Source organism: Siniperca chuatsi, linkage group LG17 (assembly GCF_020085105.1).
Source record: "Siniperca chuatsi isolate FFG_IHB_CAS linkage group LG17, ASM2008510v1, whole genome shotgun sequence".
Lineage (NCBI taxonomy): Eukaryota > Metazoa > Chordata > Actinopteri > Centrarchiformes > Sinipercidae > Siniperca > Siniperca chuatsi.
The window spans coordinates 22,432,343-22,456,320 of NC_058058.1; the positions used below are offsets into that span (position 1 = coordinate 22,432,343).

At 39.0% G+C, this 23,978-nt stretch overlaps 1 protein-coding gene and 1 long non-coding RNA gene across 4 annotated transcripts in view; one reads left to right on the plus strand and one right to left on the minus strand.

Annotated features, from left to right (window-relative positions):
* Positions 1-23,978, plus strand: part of khdrbs3 (KH domain containing, RNA binding, signal transduction associated 3) — a 105,374-nt gene that overhangs the window by 18,302 nt on the left and 63,094 nt on the right. The gene's annotated exons all lie outside the window — the stretch shown is intronic.
* Positions 8,782-20,679, minus strand: LOC122864749. The gene is made up of 3 exons (XR_006375286.1): positions 20,387-20,679; positions 12,294-12,370; positions 8,782-9,022 (listed from the first exon to the last, which is right to left on the minus strand). It is a non-coding gene; the product is annotated as an uncharacterized LOC122864749 (long non-coding RNA).

Here is a 23,978-nt window from a genome sequence, read left to right on the forward strand (position 1 = left end):
AGGTTACAATGACTGCATTATTACAGATAAATTAAAAAACTGCAGACTGTAAAAAAGGAGCCCTCGATCTTTCTATGGAAGGAATGTTGGAAATCCAACTCACACGATCAATGGTCTGTCATGCAACCAATATGAGATGAAATACTGAATATGTTTGCCCTGTGGCTAGTGATATAGTATATAGAGTCATGTTGGTGAGCGGTGCTGGCCTTTGTAACGTGACCACTCTAATGGACCACATCTGATGAATGATCATGATTGCACCAATAATACAAGGAGAAAACTGTCCTATTGCCAGGTGTACACATCAGTGCAAGCTTTAATGGCCGAATCTGTCACTAAACGTCTTGAGCTCGTTCACAATGGCCACTGTCCTGTGGCTGGTAATGGAAGATTGATAGCAGGCTACTGGTCCATCTCTGATCAGAGTTATCGAATGGTTTCCCTTGGAAATGTTTCTCAGGACTTGGCCACGTCTGGGCTGTATTGATCTGCTGCTTGCAAATTTATGGTTATGTTTCTTCAATTTGCACAAAGCCAAAAACATTGTTGTCTCTGCTGGCCTCAGTCATTGACTTCCTGCAGATGTGGCTGCGGCAGTAGGTCTCAGCTATATCTGTCCCTTGGTCCCAGAGGGTCGAACCCTCTCCTTTTGTGACAACGTGAATGTCATCACTGTTACTTTATCCATCTAATTGACTGTGACCTTCTCAATGCTTTACATTTAAGAAATGTTTATTGATAAAGGTTGCTCTCGGGTGCTTTAAATACTGCACATGCTGATATGATATGGCAGTCTGCATGGAGGGAGCAGATCTCTGGTTTGTTGTTTCGGACTATTCAGCTGATTTCCAGCACATAATGTCCAGACTGCTTTGCTCTACTTGAGCTGGGGTGATGACCTTCTTATAGGAGTGTCTTGGATAGGATTTTGGATACCAAAGCCATGGTGTTTTCCTTCAAAAACCTAGCCTAACCCACTCGGCCCTACAGCCCCAAACTTTAGCCTCAAATTTAACCTCAGCTCTAGCCTTTAGCTTCAGATTTAGCTCCCTCCCAACCTGGCAACCCCCGCCCAGCCCTCCATCCCCACGCTGTCTCGTTTAGCTTCAATGCACGGGTTTCATTACCTCTGCCTTAGTCAAATGGCTGGGAGCTCTGGACTGATATTTCAAACTGAGACATAATTAATGAGATGTGCTCTGTGTTCTCTCTCCGCTGAGCAAAGCACTGTAAGACGTCTGCTGGGACTAAGTATAGGAGCTAAGAGCAGCAGGAAGAGGAGTGGAGTGGTGTCTTACTGCAGCTACGGAGGTGCAGCAACAGTAGAACCACGATAACAAGCAATTTCATTTTTGTTCTACAAGAGAAAAAAAACAACCTGACTGCACTGACTTTGAACTGGCTGCACTCTGACTCTTTCTATAACTTAACAAAGTGTTTAGATTAGGTCACATCTGGCAGTCCAGGGCTCTGGAATCATAGAGAACATACTGTGCTTATATATACTGTATATGCTTATATATTACTGTATATAAGACTGCCTTAAGCACATAGGATTTATAAGCATAATATGCACTGTATGTAGTGCTGACCTGTTTATGAATGCAGAATTTAAATAGTAATAATATAAGAAAACACTCTCCAGGAAATCTTAGGCAGAGCAAGAATAAAATGTAAATAAAAAGCTTTTATTTAGTTGGGCGTAATGGTTTAAAACACCAACCTGTGTTGACCTCACCATCACGGTGGAAACACCTCGTATTTTATATAGACAATACACAGAAGGTAATTATTATTCACAAAATTAAATGACAAACAAATACAAAGAAAAAAACTACCATCACAATGTTATGAAGATATTAGTATTATTCATTCCCAATTAAAAAATGTTGTTTTTATTATTTCCGCCCTGAGGAAGACTCTGGGGTATGAAGTGGTTTGCAGTTGAAACAATTATGCCCGACTAAATTAAGGCTTTGCATATACTGTCTCCTTTTTTTTGCATAAGAGTGCCTGAAGAACATTTTCTTGTCTGCTGTTTCATCTTCAAGACCACCTTAACCTGTATGTGAAACTCATTCAGCACTTGGCTTCTGCATCATTTTAGTAAAAGGTATAATTTTTCTCATTGCATGTTAAATGTTTTGCACCCACAGGGCTGAATGTGTAAAAGTTGAATTTGGTCCAAATTGCTCTCTGATATTCAGAGCCAGAAATGGAAGTGGTGAGAATTGGCATTGGATTTCCTGAATTTAAAGCCAACTGCAGCGCTAAAAGGTGGAGAGGGAGAGCACCAACAGTCAAATACATGTTTTGAAAATGCTATTTTATTCAGTATAGGCTGTCTAATGCTACTGCACTGTGTTATAGTTGTTTTGCTCATGTACTTTGTTCATTGAAAGCTCTGGAAAGCAGTGTAGAAAACACAACAATTACAACACAGCTTCTTTAGCACAATGAATAAAGCCCTGTGACTATGTTAAAATGACTAAACAGGATATGGTATGTTTTTGCATAACAATGTGTAATGACGGCTTTGGCACTGCACAACAACACAAATGTATTTAGAAGCAGTTTCGGTTTTCACGTTTACCACTTGACAAAGTGTCTAATTGTGAATCCACCACAGAGACTCAAAAATAACTCCTTTGTTCACTCAGATAACCTTGCACTAGATTTCACGCTTGTTTAGTCTTACTGCTATTAAGGTGAGTTCATTCTTTTTTTGCATGAATTAGAGAATTTAAATGTTAGGTAGGGCATTCATCTAAAGAAAGGATTTTAGAAAGTGTTTTAGGAGTCAATAGAGTGTTTTTAAAGGTTTTATTGGTACATTTTATTTTTCACAATTTAAAATAAACAAGATTGGAAGATATTCTCTACCAGCAGCCCAGTTAACAACACATAACACATGCATGCCCTTTAGCTGCTGAGATTCCATCCCATTATCACCTGCCCACAGTTGGCATGTATGTGTTTCAAAGGCGTGTTTTGCACCCAGACTTTCACAGCGATCATTTAATGGAGAGTTTTCACTGCCAAGTCTCATGCAGACACACTTTCTATTATCATCCATTGTCACAGCACAACAGTCCAGATGTTTTTGTGCCGATTGAAACAAACTATTATGCGTGTAAGGTGCAGTTTCATTCTGACTGGCTTTAAGCATCAACTCAGACCCTAACTGGGTGAACTTGACAAAAGCAGTGGACAGCTGCCTCCTATATATTTCAACTTGGAGCTGCCATACTAATGATGTGCAAAGTGGTGATGCACTGAGGTATAACACATGCCTCTGCCATGGTGTGAGACAGATTCTCAGATGACATAAAGACAAGTCTTCAATGTGTTACACTGCGAACTGTCATCCTGAAGAGTATGCATACCCTTCACAGTCCCTTTTTTTTCCTAATTTTCACAGGCTTATTTGGGCATACGTCTCAGGTCGTGGGTCTGACATTGACAACGCTGGGAAAAAATAATTTCAGACAATATGCCTAGAGTGCTGGCCTTAAACAGCATGTCTCAGCTAGCAGCTAAGATGCTCAATAATTGGGAAACAATCCCGTTATTTCAGCTTTTCCTTCCCTTGAATTTTGACTCTTGTTTTTGTTGTTTTCCCTGCTCTGGTCGCTTGAGTAAAGCGACGTGCCAGTGGGTGACAACACGCAGCAAAATATGGTTAACATGTTTCATGTGACACTTCAATTTCCTCTCTGTCAATCAGTGCAGCTGCTGTATCTCTCTTATTGCTCTGCTAGACTGACAGCTCATGATAGATCTAGTTCTCGGTTAGCAGCAGAAATGTGTGATTACACAGACAAGCATGCAAATACATACATATATGCAAGTGAGACCTACATACACCTGCTCGTACTGCGTATGTGCACACTGCAGAAACTCAATTTTATTTAGTAATTTAGGTCCTAAAACAAGTAGGGAACACTATGGGTTTCCCGAATACCATTTTTGGGGCTTTGAAGCTTCAGTGAGAATCACCGGCCACAGACGGAGCCCCCTAAAATAATCTGAAATTCCCTGAAAATGGATTTTGTTTACAGTAAATCCTGCACAATCTGGGCACACAGGTGATGGCTCCTGGGCCCTCCCGTATGCCTGCTGTGGCCTCAGAGAAATTGTCATAAAAATGGTGCGTCCTAAAGAGACAGCCAGCGGTGTTGCTGAGTCTGCAGCCCCACTGTTTCCTAGAGTAGTCCATTAGCTCTACCTGCCCCTTTTCACCACAGGATCCCCACAGCACTAAATGAAACCAGGCATATTTTCATCTTCCTGACAGCCTGGCTGCGGCAACCATAGGAGATGGAGGTCTGTGTCAGCCTGCACATTCTGCCGCATTTCTGTTGGCAGGATTGGTCCAGATGCCGATGCACAGACCACTATTTCATTCATACAGGACTCATCTTTTTTGTTGCTGTTTTAGAACAACATAAGTCATTATAGTGAGGAAGGGGGAAGTGTGGTCCCCATATATATAACACCTGATTGTACTGAGTTGTCCAAGTTAGTTAACCTCCAAGTTCAAATGAACCATACCAGCCTGCAGCTACAGTATCTAGGCAACATCAGAAATGCAGTGGTGTAGTGGTAGCTGAGGAAGGTGCTACGCAAATCTGCACACATGTTCACAAGCTGTCTACAGTGTGTTTATTGAAGTACTCTACTGCAGAAACAAGTCCTCGGAAATTCAGAAGAGAGCAATACACGTGCCTGTTCATAGAAACAAAGCAGCTGCAATGCAAGTCCATCCTCTGGTCCTAAGCTGCTGTTTTGAAACTCACTTTTTTGATGACTTATCATCGTTTTAATAATTTACGAGTTGAATCAATTATTGAATCACTGTTGTGATGTTGCCGTTTTGATTGTCAAAACAATCTTAACTCAAGGCCCATTTACTGGCTTCTCTTGGCTTAAGCCGGAATTATACTTCTGCAAAGATACAATTAAATATATGCAAAGAGGGATGTGAGGCACTTTCCCGTCTGCTTTTAAAACAGCTCTGGTAAAACCGCTCCTTATAGGTGGGGTATGCGATTCTAATCCAATACATGTCTTTTTGTCACATTCAGCGAATATCTCCTCAAGGCCCGCTAGCTGTCTGTTCAGTGTGCACTGAAAAAAAAATCTTCCTTTTATTAGTAAACTTCTTGAGCAGCCAGGATTTTGACCAATACAAAAGAAAGAGATCACATTACCCCTCTGCTCGCATCACTGCACTGGCTACCTGTATCTTTTAGAATTGATTTTAAAGTCTGTCCCAACAAGAACTCTCAGATCTTCCTCTGCCTTTCTTTTAGAAGTTCCTAAAGTGTCCCACAAGAAATCTGGTGAGGCTGCTTTCTGTTTTTATGGCCCTAAACAGCCTCCTTTTGGATTTTAGAACAGCTTACTCCCTTGGAATTTTTAAAAAGATATTAAAGACCTATCTTTTTAGTTTGGCATTTAATTTGGGTTAACTTTGGGTTATCATTTTTTTATGTTTTATCAAACTGATTCTGTTTGCTTTGTGTGTTTGTTTTTTATTGCCTTTGCTCTTTATTATTGGTATTATTATTATTGTTATTGTTTATTTTCTCATTTATTTGTTGTCATTATTTTTAATCTGATCTTGTTATGTTAAGTACTTTGGGCTGCATCTTTGCATGAAATGTGCTATACAAATAAAGTTATTATTATTATTATGTTATGGGTATACAAAAAAAAAAAACGATTGGTTGATCCAACTTCCTGTTTGGAGGCAAATCCGAAGTGAACGCATTAAACCTGCATTAATTGATTTTTTGGCCACTTGAGGGTAGCTTAACAAGCTAAAAACACAACATATGACATATTATCACCTAACATTGCTATTGCTAACATGTTTAACAAACAGCTTATTTACACATCCATCAGACACGGAGCAACAATAGCGTTCATTTGAAATCGTGTTTCTGATTACATGGGGAATAAGTATGCTCACCAGCTAGTCACTAACTTTGTCTGTCTGCAGTTTGGGGTTGGACAGGTAGTGTGCAGTGTGCTTAAAACAGCATAAAACAGTAAAGTCAACCACCATAAAACCAAAACAATGTGCTTAAAGAAGCTAGAATGCTCCATAGCGCTGAGAGGAACTGCAGGAGATAATTCTATGTGGATTGGTCAGTATGAGCGACCTTTTCTGCTTTACATGTAATCATTTCATCGGTGGTTAGTATAAAAATATTGATTAGTTCAGCTTTAACCTCTCCCAACCCCCCTTTTCTCCTTTACTTTCTTTAAATGTATAAAAACTTTATTCCACACGCTATGACAAATTTACCAATATATTCTGTTTTGGCTTGGTCCAATACGTTAACACATAGTCATTTGATCCATTGTTAATATGAAAATATTGATTAGTGCAGCTTTAACATTACACCCAAGAAAACAGTCACGCAAACCTCTTTGAATGACACCTTGGCAAGTTCGCTTACGTGTAGCCATGAAGCATGTTCCAGTCTTTACGCATGGGAGGACATAGGTTATAAAAACTTAAAGCTGGCTTTGTGCACAGTTTCTTTATGAATGACAGGGTGTTGTGGCAGGTAAACACATTAGAGGCATTTTAGGAGAAGTAAGTAATGCACACTGAAAAATAAGTGACTGCATTTCATATACTTACATCACTCCATGCAGTTCATGTACAAATGAAAAAACAAGTCATTGCATTTTTATTTGTATTCTGACAAAGGTTCTTTCACTGCCGTTTAGGTTTGCTGCTCATATAAGTCCCAAAAAGCCTTGTTTTGTCTTAGCTCTGCACATTGAGAACCGAACCATCTGCCTCCAGAGTAGCTCTGCTTCTGAAAAATGTTTGTTGAACAAAAACTCCAATCTGCAGAATGAATGCTACCCCATAACACTGGTGATACCTGGAGTATTTATATACATTTTGCTGCAGATCCATGGAGGAGTTGGTGCAGTAGCTCAATCTTAGATCATGGTGGCCTACACAAAGCTAACCACCCACAAATCAGAGATACATTTAAATGTGTCTGTTTGCCAAAATGACTAAGTGGGACAGTGAAAAGAAAAGAATGTGCACAGTCAAGACCCATACATTCACTCTTTTGTGCAGTGTGTAAACCAACAGACAGTACACTCCAGTGCTTTTGCTAATAATTTACTGTTTCTTCTCTTAGAGAGCTCTCGTGAAAATGTGTTAATTATCTTTCCCAAAATGCATCTCCATCCACAGTTATTAGTTAAATTTGGTGCAGTTGTGAACACAATCACAAAAGCAGCTTTGAGAGGTACAAAGGCTACATATACTCACATCCACTGTGGGTTTCCACTCAACATTCAAGCTGTCAGTCAATAGCGGGAAAGAGTTCAACCGAGCACTGTCGTTATAGCTTTTTCCCTCCTGCCACTACTCTCCTGCCTCGTTCACTTACAGCTTTAATTTTCTCCGTCGTGATATTGTTTGGAGTCATGGCAAAGTTAGTGCAGCTGTGAGGACGCAGGTGCTGAGAGCCAAAGTGTCATCCCCTCTGGTGTGTGGTCGATAATGAGACTGGGAGAGCACATGAATAACTCCATGAACTCTTTTTCATTTCCTTAATCTCTGCCCACAGGCCAGTCCACTAGCACTGAGTCATTATTTTCCATCGGTTTGCTCGCTACTTGATCACACATATCGCCTCCTATGGGGTAGGGTAAAGAAGGGAAGAAAAATCCACTGCACAAATGAAAGACGCTCCGTAATTCAATATCTTTAATAAAGATGGTGAACAAATCTCCTTGTTAAGCTTCATGTAGAATGATTAATTGCAGACTTCCTTGCAACTTCAGGCCTGCAAGCAACTTGTGACCTCAGGCTACCACACCATAGAGGTATAAGTAGAGGTATAAAGCACTCCCTCTGCTTCGGGCTTTGACCAAGCACAATGAGCCTCACAAAGGCACATATCCTTTTTATCGCTTTTTCTCATTTTCTTTCCCTTGATGCTGCCACCAAGCCGGCTCCCCATCGTGGGTCTGCAGTATCCTCTTTCATAAAATCCCAGGTTTGATGTGCTTCCCGGGGATCTGGTAAGTGCTTGGCAGTGCACGCCGGGTGACTCAGCGAACACGGATTCAGCAGGCCGACACTATCGCTCCTACAGCAAGGGCCTGAAGCGAGGCTAAGCACTCGCAATTGATTTAATCACTTAGAATAGAAACAGAATATAGGGAAGCTCTGTTCATGTCTCTCCCTGCATTTAAAAGCTTGGCCACGTACAAAAGGTTAATCAGATATGGTGACCTACTGAAGACTGTGCTATCAAAGTAGCAAGGGTTATTTTCAAAAAGGACTGCAGATTAATGAATCAATAATGTCATCCACTGGGTCACTCCGACACAGAAACATACTCTTTTTGCTTTGAAATTCATGTCAAAATGTTAAAAAATATGGAGAGAGTGATTAATGCAAGAGAAAATGAATGACAAGCAAAGAACACCATGACACAAAGCAAGTGATCCTTAATAGTTTCTACACTGGGAAATATTGCTAAAATATTATTTGTTAATGACTAGTTAGTTATGATTAGTTGACAGAAAATTTATGACAAAAAGGCTAAACATTTGCTTGTTCCAGGTTCTCAAATGTGAGGATTTGCTTCTTTGTTCTTTATTATGTAATTCTGAATTTATTTTGGCTTTGGCTTGGCATTGTACTGTTGGTTGGACGAAACAAGCAATTTGAAGACATTACTAACATTGACATGACATTATTTGACTTACATTTTTACTCTTTTCTGGCATTTTATAGTAGCAAATTTGTGAAAATGTCTAAAAACAATCAGTTTGTTTTTCCGAGAAAGACCTTCAGCAGCTTGGTGTATTATGACTCCTGTCCGTCAGAAGCAATGGTGGCTGTAGCATGGTCTGCATAGGGAGGAGGCTGGGGTGGATGGATGGGTCATAAAAGCGGCAGACTTTGACACAGGAGACCCATTTTCAATCAACGTTGCTTTCTTGACATGATGACGAAAGTTCCCTAAAAACAAAACAGTTATTTTAACCCAAACCATGAACTTTTCCTAACCGTAACAAGCTTAGGTTTTGTGCCTAAACCCAACCATAATGATATGACTCATTTTTGAATGTTAATTGTAACAGTTTTGGAAGACACTGACAAACAATGATGTCCTGCCAAGAGGAGTGTCAGATCAGAAAACCCTTATATACTGTAGGTCTTTTGTAGGTATTTTGTCATTTAAGCATGCATTAATAAAATGAAGTAATTACTAGATTCACTGTGAATAACTGAAGCCCTACCGGAAATACATTACATTACATTTATAGCATGCCCACTTAACAAAGAAAGCAAAAACAGGAAAAGTGAAAGCTGTCAACCAACTTCTTTTAATAATAAATACATATTTTTTGTTGAACTGTCATTTAACCATTGGTGAGTTAAATCATTAATATAACATCAGTGTTGTTGTTATGGTCACTTACAGTATAGCCTGAAAAATGATTTACACTTAGCAGTGATGATTAAACTGTTGACTATTGTGGTGATGTCCCAATATACAGTGTTAATGGACACTTGCCAGCCAATTAGAGTATTCTTCATGAAAATGGTCTATTACAATTACCGAGCTCTTATGCGAATGATATTACAATAATTTACAGCCATAATGGTTTCATCTATAATTTGTACAGCTCTTTTGCCACAAGACACACTTTTAGGTACTCTTAAGGAATTAACAATTAGAGACAGTTTTTTTTCAAGTTTATTTTATATTTTAATTTCTGATTTTTAGTTATTTCCTAAACAAATTTTGCTATAACGTAAGTGTTTAACTGTAAAAAGGGATTACAGTTACAATTACTGTTACTGTAATCTGCAATCCAGCCCAGGAAAGCATTCAGACAGGGAGCATGGTTGTGGGATTTCTTTGCTTGAAAGCTTGATGAAGTAGTTGAGGAAATGCCAAGGGCTTTACTGAGGACTTTGTAGCTGTGAAACATGAGGACAGCCCCTCGACATAGACACTATGAGAGAAAGTGTGTTTGGGGGGGGGGTGTTAATTTGCACTTCTTTTCTCTAGCACATTCCCATTTCTCATTATTTATTTAGTCAGAGTACACTCTTAAGCAGCGTGACCTTTTAGCACAGACCTGATTGAAGTGGTTTGTGTAGCTATCAGCAGGCCCTGAAATGCTTCATTCATACTAGGAGAGGCAATGAAGATCCCTGGTGTTGTAACCTGTAAAACCACATGCCAAGCCATGGCACTCCACTCATAGCTACGCTGCAAATGACAATGAGATAGGATATATGTATGAAAACAATATGGGCTTCATTCCTGGCAATTAGTCTTGACTGAATCGATGACCAGCTGGATTGTCTTGTTTTTCAGCATTGCTCTTGGCTCGCAGATAATATTGGTATTGGTAGACAAGTCATTTCTGCGAAAATGATATCAGATTTGTTTAGAAAAGATCTTTGGCAGGGGTCTCTCAAATCCATTGCTCGTGGTAGAAATGTAGCCTCTCAGATTAAGTGGCTCAGCTGCATGTTCACCTCCATCTTTGGAGACATTTCAATGACGATACAGGCTGAGACATTGTTAAAAGGGGAGGGGTGGCGGTGTCCATTTACCCAGGAGAGAGCTGGTGTAATCCATCAGCCTGGCTGCTGCCCGTTCAGCACAGCCGGCCCCAGCTGCCTACTGCTAACCACCCCTCCACCTTGTGCTCTGAATTCCCTCCATCCCCCCTTTATCAACATCTCTCTTTCTGCCATTCTCTGCCTCTCAAGACTCACTGTTTAGCAATACTGTACAATAAAGATTTAAAGATGGATTTGATCATTTATCCTACCTGATCATCTGCAGCTGACCTGACCACTAAAAACAGCAGACAGAGATACCATACAAATATTTAATGTTAAGTGATGCATTATATACCGCTCGCTGGTTTGCAGTGAACCTACATACAGTATCAAGACGGTGTGAGGAGAGTAGCAGTATGTTCTGCTTAAATAGAAATCTTACATTTTTCTTACTGTAGTCTCATATTAAGACCAAAACCAACAAAGCATTAGTCTGTTCCTCAATACGTTAAAAATGGATCACATATATGTCGTTTCATTTTTAGAAAAGGCTAAGTAAGTTCCTAAAACAGCTGGACTGTACTTTTTAGCAAACATTAAAAACTACTAATAATTAGTGCATTTGTTGGGAACTATTTCCAGTGGTGGATTAATACACTTTATACAGCACCAGGACAGTGCGTGGGATTGATTCAAAATATTGCCAGGCTTAACCTTTAAAGAAATAGTTTGACTTTTTGGGAAATACTCTTACTTGCTTTCTTGCTGAGAGTTAGATAAGAAGATCAATTCCACTCTCATGTCTGTTTGCTAAATATGAAGCTAAAGCCATCTGATGATTAGCTTAGCTTAGCATAAAACTGGAAACAACAAACTGGAACCAGCTAACCTTTTCCCTTTGTTTCCTCCTACCAGCACCTCCTAAACTCACCACCTAACACATTATATCTAGTTTGTTTATACGTACAAAAACTGAAATGTAAAAACAACAATTTGTGGTTTTATAGGGAGAAAGGTAATGGAACTTTTTCTTGGCCAGGCGCAGTGAAGAAGCATATTTCCCAAAATGTCAAAATATTCCTTTTTTTGTAACGGTTAAAATAAGAAAAATCTACTTTTAAGTAGAAAGTGCTGACTTACTTTTCAAAAACATTTGTTCATGCGATGCTTCCCATAGAATGCTAAGAACTCATGTGAACTCAGTATGTACCAGTATCTACCAAAGCTAGCTAGCTACACAACAACCAGCCTAAATTATAATGCTGTAGTGATATAATAATAATACTTGAAGTCTCTCAGGTTTTTGGCCTGAGGAGAACCTGAAGTTAATTCTCCATATTTGCAGGTAAAACAAGCTCAAGTTAAATAGATGAAGCTATACTGAACTACACTAATTAGCGTGAATGTAATTCCACTCTGGAATTTATATTTCATGGGCGAATGTTTAGTATGTTAATTTGCTTCTGCAGATTAAACCAGTGTTCCCCCACCTTGGATGTAATCTCTTTGGTTTCCTGTCCCGGTGATAGCCTTCCATCCTGGCTCTTTCTGCTAAATTTAGCACCTGTGTGCCATTTTTAGTAGCCTCAGTTTCAAAGTGAAAGGTGCACAGAAAAGTAAAAGTGAACAATGCTTTCAGTGTGCGTGCCTGGAAATAAGAGAGGAGTGCATATCAATGTCTTGTCCATTCAAGGATATCACTTACTGTAACTCTATATGCCATCATGGGTCACTGAGTACGCGCTGAAGTACTTTTCACTGTTGTCCAAACTGTGTCCAAAGCTGTGAGAAGTACAAATAAGGATTAATGTAATGTTCTTCATAAAATATCTTGAAAGGACTGTCTCTGTAAAATCCTGTAAGGAAAAAAATCAGATGGCTATCAGTTGAGACGTGGTCATAGACACAATTAACTTATATTATACTTCGAAACTACAGACAAAAGCATCATCTTGAGTAATTCGTGGCTGCTTTTTCATTGAGGTCAAGTCTCCCGCAGACAAATGATATGGCAAGAAAAAATATCCCATACAAGTCAAGTTATTATTAAGAAATATGAGAGCTAAGAGAAATGATCACACTAGCTGTATTAATATTTGATCATTGTGAAATCATTTTAATCTCCTTTTGTAATTAAACTTTTGACAGTCATGTAATGGAGGTTCGGCAAAAGAAATGTGGAAAATATCACATAACTATTTAATTAGTTCCCGAACTCATTGGAGAATTTGACAGTTAAAAAGAAATATACATTGCCTATAAATCTGATGATTCATATGAGAATGACATGGTGGGTCATTTCGAACAGAAAAAAGAAAAAAAAAATTCTGTTTTGCTCTCCTTAGTGTCAAAGTTAAGTGCAAATAAATAATTAATTATCTATCATTTTATAGCAAAAAGAAGAGGAGATATCAGAGACATGCATATGCATTAACAAGCTTAATGATCTCTTTTTCCTCCTCCTCTGCTCAGAGTCTTTCTGCAGTCTCAGAAGAGACGACCTGTCACAGGGCAACAGGAAAAGAAATGGAGTGTATTCAACAAACACAAAATAGAGCTGTTGGTTTTCCCTCCCCTGCGGAGTTGAGTTCATGGTCAAAACATTTTCTTTCAGTAAGCATCTATAAACTGTAAGCCTGAGATTTCTCCCGCTGTGTATCTAGGAGCTCAGATCATGACATCTTCCACATACCAGTTATGACATTTTACATTTTCAGCCGATGCCTTCGTCCTGAGTGACTAAACTTTAGTGCAACAGTAGAATAAGCTTCAGTTTTCCAGATCACAAAAAAAATTCACAAGCAACCACAAATAAGAAGTGCAAAGGTTTTGGAGCCTTAGTGGAGCCTTGAAATATTCATGTGACCATAGAAGGATCATGTAAGTGCAAAGTGGAGGAGGAAGGAAAAGAAATAAAATAAGAGCTAAGGCGGGATAGAAGGGATTTTTCCCCTCATAGGAGATATATCATCCGTGCAGCTGGCCTAAGCAACTCTGTTAAGGCAGTATAGAGTCACTCTTCCCTCTTCAGAGCCTTCTGAGACTCATTAGGACCTCCCTCATAACTGCAAACCCGTCATGGTCCACTCCCTGAGCAGTAAGACTGGGATCTGGTTATGCTTCAAAATGTCCGACCCCTGCTTAATCGAGACATTTTCTTTTAGATCTTGTCTTGTTTTACTTTGTTTACATGTAACTCACTTCCCAGCAGCTATTTTCTGCACTTGAGTTGGTCCAAATCAAATACATAAGAAGGGCTAAATAGTATTTTTTTTGGAGCATTTGTGAATTCTTCCCAACCCATTACATAAAAGATGCTCTTATCTATAAAGGGACTCTTGTGTTAATGTTGCAAGGTGTACTGAGAATGTGAGCAGGCAAATTAAAGTTAACAGTAGTGGTCATAGTTAGTGTCATTGGGACTAAGTGGCCATTATTTTAGGGGTTTGTTTGTCAGCAACATTCATTTGAAAACCTGTTACTTCTAAAGTAATCTACAATTTATTAGTACTACTAATTTACCTACTGTAAATTGTGAACCTGTTTATATACTGTATAATATATATATATATATATATATATATATATATATATATATATATATATATATATATATATATATATATATATATATATATATATATGTATGTATGTATGTATGTATGTATACTAATTTGTAAATACTAATAGTTAAAATTTACTGCTTTGCAGGGTTTTACAGGGCTTTGCAGGGTTCATTTTCCCTTAAATGTAAAGGTAAATGTCCAGGTTGTTCAATCTCAACACCCCCTGCTTGTGACGCAGACTTTCTAAAAATATTTGAAGTCTCAAACCCAAACTGAGATAACCCTGATGATGTTTTTTCTCAGACCAAAGCTCCCTTCAGAGCCACAGAAGACATTTTACAGGAGTGCCACTCCTCATGATGAGTTAGCTGAACTTCACGTGTTAAATCAGTGGAGTGGCCCTTTATGTTACAATTCCTGTTTCTCAGCCTGGAAAACACTGGATCTTTGGCCCTGCCCACTAAAATTGAACTGAAATGTTTGCTTCTTTTTTTCTTACAGTGAATGATGCTGTAAGTTCAACTGTTATTAACCATATGGGTCTCTTTGAAGAGCTAATGTAGATCCACATTCATGTTTTGTATGATCATGTACTCAGCTGCATAGCCTATTAATCCCAAATACAAAACTGCCAGATAATCTGTGGTAATAAAACAACAGAGGATTATTTGTAGAGCTGATCCAGAGAGTCTTTGCCAGCCCCTTGCAGTTGATGCCAAACACCGTCTCTATCTCTGTGTAGAAATGAGTGTATCTTTGCTGGAGAACCTCAAGTGCCTTATTTCATTTGCAATATTGATCTTTTTCCTTCTTGAATTGTTTGATGCTCACTTCCATGAAAAGATGACAAACTGCAATCTAATTGATTTGGCTCAGTTAGGAACAGAGGTCGACTGAGCTTGTTGCAATCAGACGACAAGCGAGGCTGAGAGGCAGCGTATTTGCTCAACACCATGTTGGAAAATGTTAGAAAATAATATGCATGTGATAATATCATAACAACTCGCTCACCCTTTAATGCTTCCCTAATGCTCGCTGACTTAGTGTGGAAATGAATTTCTCTATTTACCAGAATCTGAGACGCAGTGTGTGTAGATCCAAACCAGCGATGAATGCTTTTAAGAGGCACTTATGCGCTTTCAAGCGTTTGTCTGCAGTTTTAATTGACACGCGATGAGTAATTGAAATAAAAAATGAAGGTGGTCATTATCAGTTATGATGATTCAGTGTATTTTGATAATGCAGTCTGAGATGAGTCCCAGATAATGATGTACATTAAGCTGCAAAGTTTTCATTTTCATTCTCAAATCCCCCCCCCCCCTTCACAGCCTAATGACAGTTTTATGGGAAACTTCATTAGGCAAAGGGATGTCGAACCGATAAACATCAGCTTATGTTAATTGTGGGATAAAGTGGCCTTGCTGTGGTCCTTTCATGTTGAGGTAAAAATAAAAGGTTTATTGTTGAGGTTGGGGAGTGAGAGATGATTTATTGTTAATTAATACATGTTTAAAATGATTTATCTTTGCAGCTCCATCCTTTTCTTTCCTCCCTATTCGTTCGGATATACATCCACTGGGGCTTGGTGTTTTGTTGTACACAGTGGTCTGCAGATAGCCTAATGAAGAGAAAGCATTACAGGCTGCACTAGTGCTATGAATTGCTAAACAAAGACAGTGATTCATCTAAGATGTAATCTGAGCAGAGAACAGTAAATAGGTGTCTTCTGGTGTTAGACCAATATACTGGGATCTTAAAGGCCTTTTATTAAGTATCAGATCTCAGCCAGTCATGTGGTCCACCACTGGTATGGTAATGGAGGCTCTTCCTTGGCCACAGATACATAAAAAGATCCTGCAATGAAATTATATTCTCATTACATGTGTTATTTATTCACATTATATTTCATTACATTTATTTAGCTAACGCTTTTACCCAAAGCAACTTACAATAAGTGCATTCAACCATGTGGATACAACCCACGAATTGCAAGAATCATGCAAATACATCAACTTCATCATTTATGCTGAACTGCTTCAAGTGCTACATTTAGAAACAATAAGAGATGGAGAAAGTTTGTACTTTTTTTTTTAGGAGCCAAGGTGCAGTCTGAACAGAGTTTTCAGTCTGCGACAGAAGATGTGTGGAGTTTCTGCTGTGCCGATGTCAATGGGGAGCTCGTTCCACCATTGTGGAGCCAGGACTGCAAACAGTCATGATTTTGTTGAGCGGTAGCTGGGCCCTCCTTGTATTGAGGGAGTAGCAAGTCGATTGGCAGTTGCAGAGCATAGTGGACGAGCTGGGGTGTATGGTTTGACCATGTCCTGGATGTAGCATGAGCCTGAGCACGTAACGTTCATTATTTTTTGTAAATATTTTGTCAGCCTTATTTTTCCCAGAGTTTTCCCTACCATTATAGGTGCAGTAGGTCACCCTGCATTAGGCTTGTGATATACTTGTTTTTTTTTACGAACATGTACGCATAGACTAGCGGCTACAACATAGCACACTTGATCACACACTTGCCTGCGTACTTTCTGTGTACCTGGAGAATTAGTATGTCCAATAGGCAGCAGATCAGGGCCAAATCATGCCTGTACCAGAATAGATTCCCAATTTGATGAATTTCCTGTTGAAACAAGTCAGTAAGTGCCTTTCCATCCCCCTGTTTTTATGTGCAGTTTCAAAAGCAAATGGAAACAGACTTAGCAAATAAATCATGACGTACATGAAGCATGTGCCCCACTGAAGCTTCTGCCCTACTGAAGGGATGAAAAATAGCCGCAGACGACAACATCAGATCTGTGTGGCGCAATGAGGAGACTGTATCTTTAAATTAATACACGAAACAAACAGAAATGCCATATTTCTTTTGCCGATTTCCTGGATATTTGGTCAAAGTTCACGCAAAATTTGGATGGAAACTTAGCTAGAGAAGAGTCAGTCCAGTGTGTAAGCCAATTATCTAGTTATGGAGCAAGATTGTTGAAACATTTCAGATGCCTTAAGAAGTTGGACTTTTTAGTTACATCCACTAGTGCAACATGACATCACCACTGTAGGTGCACTGTTTTTTCAGGAAGTTCAAGTGCCCATTTCATGGGATCTGAAATGCCATGGAATCTGAAAAACCAGTCACGCCAACAAGACTCATTAGTTTCTGTTCCAGACTTTCCGCTATTGTTGTAACAGAGCGTAGATCCGAATTTGCTGTTGATCTTACTTCACATCCTAATAAACTGTCCCCACTGTTCATGTGCTTAATTGCCTCTTGCAGACTTGTTGACTTCTGATGACATATTATGTTAAAACCTTACCATCCACTTGTGGCTGTGCAACATATTACGAGGAGTTTTAAGCTAAAGCTAACATTGCAGGCTAGCAGGCCTAGATTGTAGCTAATGTGTTCACTTCCTGGGTTAATTTGACCAGTTCTAGTTTAGCACCATCCTCAGTAACTACTGGTGACTACCTCAACACCTTCTCCAATATAATATTTACGATATGGCAACCCCAAGCACGTGGGTTTTTGGAGATTTGATAGAAATGCAAAATTTGTCTGGTTTGGATTAAGGGCAGCTGCTGCATGTTTTAAGTTACACCCCATCCATAATTTAATCTTACAATAGGCCTATGTGTGGTTTATCTTTAATTTCTCTGATGGCTCTACAAACCCTCAATAGTAAAACAAGAGTTTGTTTCAGTGGAAGGTTTGGCTTCATCCTGCTCCTTTCAGGAAACTTCAGAGCAGCTTGATGTTTTCTAATGTATTGTATGAAAACAGAATATTTTATGATGAGAAATATTTTGAATTATGTATGGGGGAATATTATTAACCTATATAGGATGTTTGAGGATCAAACTCATTTCATATTCAGCATTTTTAGGCTACAGTTTTGAATGTTCTATAAATTTGCTTTGGAACCTACATCCACTGTATATAGCATAGTCAGCAAGTTATACAATGTGTCCTATTATAATATTCATAAATACACTTAGCACTTCTGTAGCGAGTTGATGTGATGGCAAGGTCACTGAGACAGCTTTTTATGATCAGGATTTGTTTTCTCTAGTAAATATGCATTAATGGACATTTTTGTTTCTTAACAGCTCAGCAAAAGCATCCCCATCAGCCAAAATGTTTACTTTATCAAAGATGAAGTAAGACTTGATTCATGATATGGTAACTTTTCTTAATCATCTGAGGAGCAGGAGGTGGGTCTTAGCGTTCAGTCGGGTTATGGCTAAAAAGTGATGCCAACACAAACGCATGCATATCCTTTTATGTCTCTTGGATTCTTCTGAACCTCACTGCATCTGCCTCTGTGGACTGCTCAGTCAAAATATACATGCTAATGCATTAAAAAGCCTCATCTTTAGCTATTTTTTTCCACTTTCTCTTGACATGCAGGCAGGGGAATCCTGGAAATGTATTAGGGGGAACCTTTTAAGGACACCAAGTAATTTTTCATGAATTTGATGTATTGTTGGCTTGCTAATTTTCACTTTACTTTTCTTTCCCTGGTCCTTCACCTATTTATTTTTTTTAAACATTCCTGCTAATTCAGTTTTATTTTAAACCACATGTAACCTTAATACCACAGACAACAAGTAAAACTCTGGATACTTGCAAGACACCTCCTATTCCTGTCTTATCCTATAAAACCTCCATCTATTACACTTTGCTATTTCATGCAGCTGCTCATGATTTCATGGATGATGGCAAATTTGTAAAGCAAAATCCTCTGGCAGGCTGAGAACACTTTGATAATCTCCTTGCGAGCAAGCCTTTAAATGAACAGGTGCCAAGATAAATGCACGCTGCAACTATCCTAATGATAAGCAAACAACACAGGCCTAAAGTATATGGAATGCTGTCACACGGGGTAGAAGCCTGTAGCAATTCTGGCATCTTTAAGGGGCGTTGAACCTTTTAAGGCCTTATAAAACATGCTTGTGCACTTTGAACAACTCCGCCACCCAAGGGGATCTTTAGGGAACTTTAATGTTCTTACTTACACAACCATTTTAAATTTGTGACTCACCCCGAGGGTGACAAGAGCATTCCAAAAGATCCCATGATTTTTGCAATGAAAATGTTCTTTTGTATTTGTCTAATGCTCTAGCCATTACCACTGAGTTTGGTGGATTAAGATCATATGAGTTTGACTTGCACTGAGATCCACAGAATGGAGTCTCTGACTGGCTGGATATATTTATGATGCTTCACAGGCTGGATACTGAAATGAAAAAGGCACCACTCGAGGGGCTCTCTGTCTTAATCCGTGGACATTATCTCTACACTGTAAGCGGGTCTTGGCTCGTTACCTCGCAGTAGAGAGCCAGGCTGGCAGGGTTGCAGGGAGAGAGGCAGAAAGGGAAGGGGAAGGAGGGAGGGCCTTGCCCGGCCGCCGAGAATGTAATCTCCAGATTAGGGGGCGAGACGAATTCCTGCTGCCAGCCTGACCTTGTCAAGGCAATGGAGGAGCCAGAGTGAAATTGAGATTTCAGGACAGGAGCGAGTCGAGGCGTATTTTTTTTTTTTTAGGCGTTAGCGTTTCTCTTTCAAGGGTCACAGCCTTGACACCATGATTCACGCTAAATGTGTGTGGTCACACTGGTAGCACACATAAAATGTGTGTGGGGAAAACTGTTTCTGGCATTGACCATACTGCCTGAAACCCTCGGCAGTCAGTCAGTCTACTGCAGTCTTTATGGGATGAAGCAACAACATGAAAAATGTCCAGAGCAGCATACTTTGTCCTAATTTATTGAGACTGGGAAATGGCAATGTTCTCAATTTTGTTCTCAACAGTCAAGACAGTGTTGATTTTAATATTTAGACATGGATGAAGACTTGGTTGACCTACATTATATCTAGAATAACTAAGGATTTGAATGCTGCCATTGTTATTTAGACAGTAGTAATTATATAGACATTAAAGAGATCATTAATGTCCTAAAAATACAACAACTGGGCATTGGTACAGAAAATGCTGCAGTGCTAAAATACAGATTAATTGTTGTTTGTTGTTAGCTACAGTACAGTTACTTAACATGAATCTGCTGTATTTGATGTCTGAAAACTTGGTTTTAATTCTTAAGAAGAAATAACGCATTCTTCCTTTACAAATCAAAAGTTTAATTAAAATAAAATATTTATGATTAAATAAGCAACAATCAACGTTTGTCACAGCCTGTCATGTTCTCACCAGCCAGTAGTCACACTCACCTGTCATTCACCACACACATCGCACTCCCTCATCTGAGCACTAATCCCAGTCACCTGTCACTCATTACACACCTGCACCTAATCAGCACTCCACTCCCTTATAAAGCACCATCCTTCACCTCAGTCAGTGTCCGGTCTTGTTTGTAGTAGGACAGATTTTTGTATCCAGCCATCACTACGTCTCAGACGCCTACCTCGCATCTGCATGTGTCTTCCCTTCTCCTGAGTTCCCGATTCCTGTCCCGTGTGTCTCCAGTCTCCAATCTCCAGTGTGTGTCACTACTCCCCCAGATCTCCAGCTAAGCTAGCCAAAGGACGGTATCAGTACCATCTCCTCTTTGCCTGTTTACATCATGTGTAATAAAAAATTATCTATCTCATCTTGGTGTCTCCGGCCTACTCTGTCCGTAACAACGTTAAAGAAAAAATTCTAAATCAAATGTTGCTAAACTCTGATTGGTGCATGGAAATATATGACATCACCCTTTCCCAACTGAGCCCTGCCTACTACAAACCAGTGAGGAAAAGCAAGGATAAAAGCAGAAATGCATAAATCTCTCACAAAAATTGTGCTCATGTAAGATCCCATTGCTCATTGTAGGAAGGTGATTGAGAAAATACAAGTTTTCAGGGCCTTTAAATGTGTACAGGAAGTTTTATTTTTGTCAGCAAGCAATTTTCTTAGATTTTAGTTTGAATATTTCAACTTTTTGAGTGACCTCATTGTCCTTTTGATTGGGTTTATATAAGCATGTTCTGGTGAATAGAAACTGGAAAATGAGAATAATGATGTGACATTCCTGCTTGAGCATTTCATTCATTTGACCCGTAATTGCAAAACAACAAAATAATGAGTCTGTCTGCCGCAGACAGCAGCACACAGCATCAGTTGCATAAAAGAAGTGGCGGTAAGCTGCCGATAAACTACCATTGTGCTATTTAGACAAGATATATTTTTATTGCCTCAGACACTTGCTGGAGCAAAAGAGAAACTCACTGTCTTCCAATTTTCAATTCAATTATTTACGCAAAGAAACACACTGAGAGCGAAGCTTTTCTATTTTTCTATGCAGGTGCATCCTTTCTGTGTTGTGCAAATAATGAGAACATTCATAAAATACAAATGAATACAGAAAAACTGTCAGTTTTGCTGGTATTCCATGATTAGGAATGCGAGCAGCATCACCTAGAGATAACAAAAGTAACTCAACACATAACATTTTACATCAAACAAATAAAAGATATGTTGCTTAATTGAAATGTCAAATGCTTCTTCTATTATTTTAGACCAAAGGAATATCTATGAATAGTGCATAAAAGCGGATGTAACTCCTGACAGTCTGTATTTATTTCAGCTGAAAGGTTTCTATGAGAAGTGTACGTTGCCCAGGGGCACCATAGTTAGATAAATACCACCGTTAGATAAATACCTGTAAGTTGAGCCAATCACATAAGAAATTGTGGCATGAAATGCTTTTTTGTACAATTAATTCTGAAAAACCAGTCAGTTCTGCTAAATTGCACCACGATATGGGGTTATATGGCTCCACTCGCTCTATGAAAGAAAACACTGGTTGGGTTTTCATTCATTTCAATGCTACCTTAGTGTCATCCACAGCTTTCGCTCACAGCAGAAAAAGGTGTCATAAGATCTATAATCCAAAGTCTGTGTCGAGTTAATTCAAAATTGGAGACACAAACTGTCAGAATACCCTTGAACATCCAAAGCCACAATTAGGTCTTGGATAATTAGTGTTTGAATCATTGCATACACCAGGGAGAATGTACTTCTCATTATATTTGTTAGCTGTGAACTTTTGCTTCACACATATTTATTACCAAAGTGGCAGCACTAAGGGCACCCAGACTGCCTTGCTGACACAATGCTATATTCGCATTTAAATTAAAGCAACACTGGCTCTTAACACTTTGATATTATTTGTATCAGTTATCAGTTATGGTAAATGAAACTCGGATAATTAAAAATATTAGCATTCCCTTATATTGCAGTGTAAAGCAATTATTCCCAATAGTGCCGTTAACAGATCGGTGTTCTTTGCCCAGTGCATTTGCGTTATCCTCCAGCATGCATTGGGTGAATAAATGAAGATGAGCATCCATTTTTCTGGATCTGTTTCATTGACATTAAGGAATAGTTCAACATTTTGGGGAATACGCTTATTTGATTTCTTGGCAAGATTTAGGTGAGAAGATTGATACCTCACATGTCTGTGCGATATGTATATGGAGCAAGAACAAGGAGGTGATTAGCTTAGCTTAGTATAAAGACTGGAAGCAAGGGGAAACAGCTAGCACAGAAGCACTGGGCAGATGAATAAACCTTTGTTTGTCAAGGAATAGTTACAGTGCCCCCTAAAATCACCAATTGTTGCTTTTACATTTAGGTTTTTGCACAGATTAAACAAAGGAGATACAACATTGTAATTAGTAAGGTTTTAAACGTGTTGGTGGACATATTTTTGAACTGTGAAAAGAGCCACGCTAGATGTTTCCCTCAGCGTCCAGTCTTCATGCTAAGCTAGGATAACTGGCACTTGCTACCAATTCCGTTTAGACAGAAACTAGTTGTGTGTCAGTTATTTGTCAAATGCGTTGCCACAGTTAGCATCCTTTGTCATCAACTGGTGTTTAGCTGGAAAAAGTTATTGCTCATGACCATTATTAAATATGACACAATTAAAGTACAAAGCATAACATAAAAGGTTTATATGGCTGGGGTTATCACCCTGAAGAGGCTCAATGAGAATTAGAAGCACTTTTTTTCACAAAACCCTGTTACTTTAATGTGATGGAAGTCAGAATCTTAGAAGATTTTGAAGCTGTTTAGGATCCAGTTTATGTTTAGATTTTAGGGGGGAAGGGATTCTCTGTTGCAGCCTCACTTTCTGGTTTAGGCAGATGAAAAGATAAATAAAAACCTGTGCAGCTTTAAAAATAGTACAATACATAAAAAAACCCCCCCAAAAAACAAAAACAAATCAATACACCACAAAAAAATAAAACAGATTACATTTGTTCTGGTTGCATTACAGATCAGAATGAAGCACAGTACATTCACTACATGTATAACAAAGTGACACACGATCCTGTAGTTGTAAATCTCCCTTCCGTCATGTCCGGTAACAAGGGATGCACCTGGTGTGCAGATACTGTATCTCACTCCTTAACATGAACCTGGTAGACTTAATGACCCATTTGCCTCCCCAACTCGACTCTCCAGCATGCAGCTGAAGTCATGCATAATCCCACAAAATCTACCCAGCTTATGAATTTTAAATGGGGAGGCCTAAATCACAGAGCTGCTTTTAAGTGAATCCATTTCTAATAGAAAAGCAGACAGCTGGGATGGTGTCCCAGTCGGACCCATTTTATAGACTGTAAATATATGTGCGCAAAGGTTGTAAAGTTGACATATTTGATGCAGAAGAAACCCTAAAAGAACTCAACCAAGAAGAGCCCAGAGAAACCAGATCCTGGTTGGAAAAAGGGGGACATTGTTAGTGCCCTCTGCTTAAATGATAATTCCGGTTTAGTACTTTGGTATTATTTTAGTAGTTTTGTACTCACCAAG